The following is a 6,442-nucleotide window of genomic DNA, read 5'->3' on the forward strand; positions in this document are numbered from 1 at the left end:
CTGCCAAAAAATATGATACAAAAAGTCATTGATGATTTTGAGTCTAATGTTTGTGGTCCTCAGTGACCTTTGGGAATTATTCTGCTCTCACTTTAATTTCTCCCTTTCTTGGACACTAATAGCATCTTTCCATAATCATATTTCTTTCTTTGGAATCTTCAACTTGTCTTTCCCTTTCAACCTATAGGAAGGCGCACATTTCTGCACTTCTCAACCTGCTTTCTCCTTGGTACAAGTCCCCTTCCCAATCCTTTCTGAATTCATCTTTTTATTTATTTTTAAATTTAATTTTATTAATTAAAAAATTTAATTACAAAGACAGGCACTTTTTAACACATTTTTCCAGAAATAACTTGAAGCAGGTTAAATAAAAATTTATATACAATGAAGTTTGAGGGGGAAAAGTAGGAATAAGAAATCAAAGGCCAAAGGATTTGCCAACATGGGGTCAACTTTGGTGGACTAATAAAGGTTTCCGTTAGCTCTGTTCTTTTGTGTGTGGGGGGCTGGGGGAATCCTAATGAGTTTATTGGGCTTGATAACAGAGCATAGGGTGGGGGTTTAGAAGTATTTCTAGTATACATTTAAGGATTAAAAGACTTTATCAAAAGCACTAACAGTAGCTGGGGAGATGGCTCAGTGGGTAAACTGAATAACTGAATACATAAGCATGAGGACCTGAGTTTGGACCTCTAGCATCCTTGAAGAAGTTAGGCATGTTTACCTGGTTTTATAATGCCAGTGTTGAAAAGAGTGGAGAAAAAGTGACCTGGGGTTTGCTGCTTAACCAATCTAGGGGTTCACTGAGAGACCCTATCTCAAATGAGGTGGAAAACAAAAGAGGAAGGTGTATGGCATTGACCTTTGGCATTCACATGAGCTTGCATGTACTCATGCATGACCCATGCTTACACACACACACGCATGCACACACACATGCGTGCATGTACTACCACCACCACCACCACCACCATCACCACCACCTACACAAATAAAATAAAATATAAATTTAGAACACTACCTGGCACAGATATGTGTTACATATTTTTTATTCTCTTCCAACATGGTTTCCCCATCTCAGCTGAACACTTTTGAAAAGATAATCCTAGCTTAACTCTAGGTACTATTGTAAATGTCAATTTTTGTGTGTATTGTGGTTAGCCAAAGAAACTCTAGAGTGCTGTGCTGGAGTAATTGAATGTGTACTTAGATTGATTAATTAGAATGAGAACAAACAACAATCTTAATTAAAAGTGCACAAAATATTGTATTTTATTCCTTAACACAGATGGTAAAGAAGGTTAATTAATATTTGATCAGGGAAACAATTTCCTGTTCATTTATATTAAGAACCTTGGTAACAGTTATTCACCAATATTGAGAACTTAGGTAAAAGATGTATTCCTCTTGTCACTATTCATTTGACTGGGGGTTCTTTAGCTCTAAATGGATAAAGATTCTGTGTAGCCAGTGCTTTCTGGTTGGATCTGAGGCACACTCTGCAGGAGGGAATACATGGCTGGTAAGGTAAACATGATCAAAAGTTCCTGACTTGGGAGGTCACAGTCCCTAGAGGGGGGATCCACTACTATTGTTTTGCTAAGTGAGCATACACTCAAACTGCTTTCCAAATATGCGTGTTTATTTCTATACACTAGTGCTGCTCTTAGCCTCTGGCAGAGAAGTTTCTTTTTGCAGTGGACACAGGTTAGTAAAGAGATTCATAACTGGCCAAAGTGCTGAGAATAAGTGACTTTTGAGTTCTCAGCCTGAAACTGAACATCTCTAACACCCCCACCAATGCCCAGGGAACATCACAGAAGAGGGGCCAGAATCAAACTCCTTTCTCCCATAAGCTGCTTTTTGTCAGGGTATTTTATCACAGCAACAGAAATGAGACAAGGATAGCTTGTGACAGCATTCTTTTTTTTAATATTTCATTCATTATTTTTATTTTATGTGTACGGGTGAATTGCTTGCATTGTGGGTAAGTGCACCCATGTTGTGCAATGTCCACGGTGGACAGAAGAGACTGTCGGATCCCCTGAAACTGGAGTTACAGAAAGTTGTTAGCTGCCATGTGGATGCTGGGATTTGAATCCAGGTCTTCTGCAAGAACAGTCAGTGTTCTTAACCACTGCGCTACCTCTCCAGCTCCCAACTTGTAACAACATAATTAATCCAGGCATTAAGCACAAGTCTATAATCCCAGCACTTGGCAAACTGAGGCTGGAGGATTGCAATTTGGAGGCCAGCCTGGGCTTCATGAGACTGTCTCAAAAACAAAAACAGAAACAAAGTCTTAACATCCATACAGCAGTTTCTTTTTGACTGTGTTACCATGTGTGAGATATATGCTCACATGTATGGTTGTGTGGCACCTTGCACATACAGATGACAAAAAAGGACATCAGGTGTCTTGCTGTATACTCTCCACATTATTCTTTAGATAGGGTGTTCCTTACTGAACCTGAATTTAGGCTGATGCCCTGTAAACCCCAGTGATCTTCCTGTCTCCATTTCCCCTAACCCCACAGCAGTGGGCTTACAGGAACCTGTGTGACCATGCCTAACTTTTAACATGGCTGCTGGAATCTGAACTCCGGCCCTCATGCTTGCAGAGCAAGCACACTTTACCCACTGAACCAACCCCCCCCCCCCCCCCCCAGGTAACAATTTCTGTATGATAAATTTCCAGATGTTTCTACAAGTTCAGATGTCCTTAAATCAAGTGAAATTGAAGTGGTGGAATGTTTCTCCAACATAGTTTAGGCTGTGAAATTAGAATAAGATAAACAAATTTCATAAAAATATGAAGGAAAAGCTGGGCGTGGTGGTACATGCCTTTAGTCCCAGTACTTGGGAGGCAGAGGCTGGTGGATCTCTGTGAGTTCAAGGCCAGCCCGGTCTACATAGTGAGTTCAGGTCAGCTGGGACTACAGGGAGACCCTGTCTCAAAATGACAGGACACACACACACACACGCCGGGGGTTCGAACCAGCAACCCCCGGGCAGTGATGATTGGGGATGAGTAAGCGCACCATTCGCCAGCCCTCGCTGCCCCCAGTACCGGAAACACTCAGGCGCAAAGGGGAGCCTAGTCAAGCAGGGACTCATTTATTGCAGGTGTTACAGAGCTTATAAAGGCACCTGGAAATCCCCCCTCCCCGCTGAGGGTGTATCTTAAGGATGGTCGTGCACTGATCATACACTCCTCAGCAGTGCAGAAGTATTCTTCACACTTTCAAAGCAAGTCAGGCCACGCCCCAGTAACTTCGTCTCAGACTTCTGCAAGGTGGGGCCTTTAGGTACACACACACACACACACACACACACACACACACACACACCCAGAGGGAGAGAGAGACAGAGAGAGACGGAGAGAGAGAGAGAGAGGGAGGGAGAGAGAGAGAGAGAAAGGTAGAAGTGAATATTGTCTATTCTATGTAAGGTAGAGGATATGAGAGGGAAGTGGCCTATGCAAGGCCCTTTAAACAGAGATGGGCTTAGTTCTCATTCGAAGAAATTCACATTTATTCATCTGAGCATTTTTCTCAGTCTCCAAAGAGACTAAATAAAACAGGTATTTTCTTTGACATTTTCAGTGTTCCCGAAAGGGTTAAAGAGGAGATGAACAGATAGCTCAGTGGGTAAAGTACTTGTTATGCAACCATTTGGATCTGAGTTTGGACCCCTAATACCCACATAAAACCTGGACACACTGATAGACACCTGTAACTCCAGCACTGGTGGGGAGAACAGAGAACAGCCAGTCCAACCAATTCAGCAAGCTCTAGGTTCAGTGCAAAGTCTTGTCTTAGAAAATAAGATGGGGAGTGATAGATGATGACACCAGATTTATGTTAGTAAAAATAATTAAAATAATTTATGAAGAGCATGGTGTCTCCTCCATATAATTTAAGCACTCTGGAGCCTGAAACAGGAGGATCATAATAAGATTGAGGCCAGTCTGGTCTACAGAGTGAGACTCGGTATCAAAAAATAAAAATAAAAATTTAAGGCTGTAAAGATGACTTAGTAGTTAAGAGCACTTGCTGCTCTTGAAGAGGATCTGAACACCTCTTGTAGAGGTTCCCAGCACAAGTGTGTAACTCCATTTCCAAAGGATTCATGCTCTCTTCTGGCCTCCCCCAGCACCAGGCATACACGTGGTACACACACATACATGCAAGCAAAATACTCATACACATAAAATAAAAATAAACAAAATCTTTAAGACAAAAAATGTGTATGTGTTTATGTTTCTATACATATGCATGCTACTTCCGAATATTTTAATAGATTAACATCTATCTTAGGCATCTAGAAAATGTGAATCAATATGTCTAGATTATATAACATTGGGTCCTACAGGTGGTCACACAGGTGGAATACACAGAATATTTTCTCTCCCTTCCTTCTTCCCCTCCTCCCTTCCTCTCTCTATTTATTTTGCCAAGATAAGGTTTGAATTTGTAGCCCATGCAAGCCTGGAATTTATGATCCTCTTGCGTCAGACCAGTGTTGTGAATACAGGCAACTGAGCTTCATTTTCGAAACATATTTTATATCGTCAACTATTTTGTAATTAATTTGTTCAAACAAACATATTCAATAACAATTTTACAAAAGACCTCATACATATTTAGCAATTCATAAATTTTTTCATGCTTTTTAATAAAAACTAAAAAATTTCACCCAGGACTGGTAATGCATGCCTGTAATCCCAGCACTTAGAAGTGGAGGCAGAAGGATCAGTAGTTCAAGGTCATCCTAGGCTACATAATTTGTGTTGAAGCTGGGCTACATAAGACTGTCTCTACAAAAAGAAAAATAGAAAATGAAAAGTTTGTACACGTCCCCTCCTCTTTTCATTTCTGGTGTTTTTTTTTTTTAATCTAAGGCCTTGATCAGCACTCTTCAACTGAGCTACAGTCCCAGTTTTAGTTCTTCATTTCACAGTTTGTATAAATATGTCTATTCTCTTATGATTACCTCACCCCAAATGCTCACCCTTTTATTTTTTGAGACAGGTTTGGTGGTACCACAAACTGCCATTCTGCCTCAGTCTGCTAAGTGATGGGATTACGTGCCTGCAGAACTGTGTTCAGACTCTGGTGTGCACAGTTTTCCTCAGGCTCCCTTGGGGTTGCATGCCTCTTTTAGAGGCTAGGGGCCCAGTACGGCCTGTTGCTAGGGGGTGCAAGTCAGAACATTCTAGATGCTGCACTCAAGCCCTTTTTTTTTAATTCTCTCCTGTTTACAAAACTTGATCAGAGACTTTAAAAGGCACAATTCTGTCTCTAACTTCAAGGGGGTATCTTTTTATGAGATTGTTTTTACCTTAAGGTAAAAGGTTTTTTTTTTCTATGATTCCAGTGCCTTACAAACCTCTGATATTTCCTTACACATTGAGGGTAAACGTATAATATGATCTGGGATGGTCTAGAGTTATTTTAGATTCTTCTATAACCACAGTTTTTACAGTAAATTCATATATTGCAGGAAGAGTTTATTAAAGCTGTTCATGGCAAAATTATGCACACTCATAGTCAACAGACCTCAGTTTGTAACTCTGTAACAACTGAATCACCACCCCCAGTTAAACTGCTGTACCCCACTAAACCTCCACAACTTCAGGGAGAATAAGCAGCTAGTGATGCTTTTGTCTCCTTGAGTTCCACAAAAGAACACAATGTAATGCATCCAAGAGACGGACAGGTGTTTTTAATCACTATGGGAGTTCCAGACCTGATTTTAACTAATTTAGCTTTGCTGGGGTTTGCAGAAGGTTCTGAATGTTCCATGTCTCGTAAACACAAGGGGTGCACAAACAGAAAGTTACCTTTTTTACCCCCTACCCTCAGTGCTTTCTTTGTGGTGAAAGGATTTCCTGTAGGGATTCTCTTTTGATTACGTGCCATTAAGGAAGTGGTTGGAGCTTGTTATCACTCTCCTCAACCACACGCTGGGATTTCCAATCCCCAGCTCCAGACTACACAGCGTTTCCCTCGTGAAAAACCAGGGAGGACACCGGTGTAGACTTCAGGACACACCATGGGTGAGTTGATCAGTACGGAGCCAGGAGAGGTCCTGTATCCCCTCCAGACCTCCAGGATGCCTTGGGAAAATAGGGTCCTAGGTAGTGATGGCCGTGAAAACTAGTGAAGTCTGCTATCTCAAAAGTTTCCTTCTGTGGCTGATCTGAGATGTTCCCGGGGTTTGGAGGAAAAGTTTGAGTCTGAACTGGGTGGTTTTCTCAGGTCTAGGGTTTGAGAGTGAGAACTTTTGGCTTTGGGGGGAGGTTAATTGCAAATCAACATTCATACTAGGGTTCAGAGAGGGGCATGCGACCCCCACGTGCCTTCAAGTTTTCACAGCAGACATTACGGGTAAATTCTATTGGCTCTTATTATTGGTTTCTGGACTCAGTCTTTGTGCC

General features: G+C 41.4%; 1 protein-coding gene across 1 annotated transcript in view; it reads left to right on the forward strand.

The window, feature by feature from the left end:
* LOC103724751 (nuclear RNA export factor 5-like) overlaps positions 1-6,442 on the forward strand; it is a 69,304-nt gene that overhangs the window by 27,436 nt on the left and 35,426 nt on the right. The window lies entirely within an intron of this gene.

This window comes from Nannospalax galili, unplaced genomic scaffold, assembly GCF_000622305.1.
Source record: "Nannospalax galili isolate Female #2095 unplaced genomic scaffold, S.galili_v1.0 scaffold1188, whole genome shotgun sequence".
NCBI classification, from domain to species: domain Eukaryota; kingdom Metazoa; phylum Chordata; class Mammalia; order Rodentia; family Spalacidae; genus Nannospalax; species Nannospalax galili.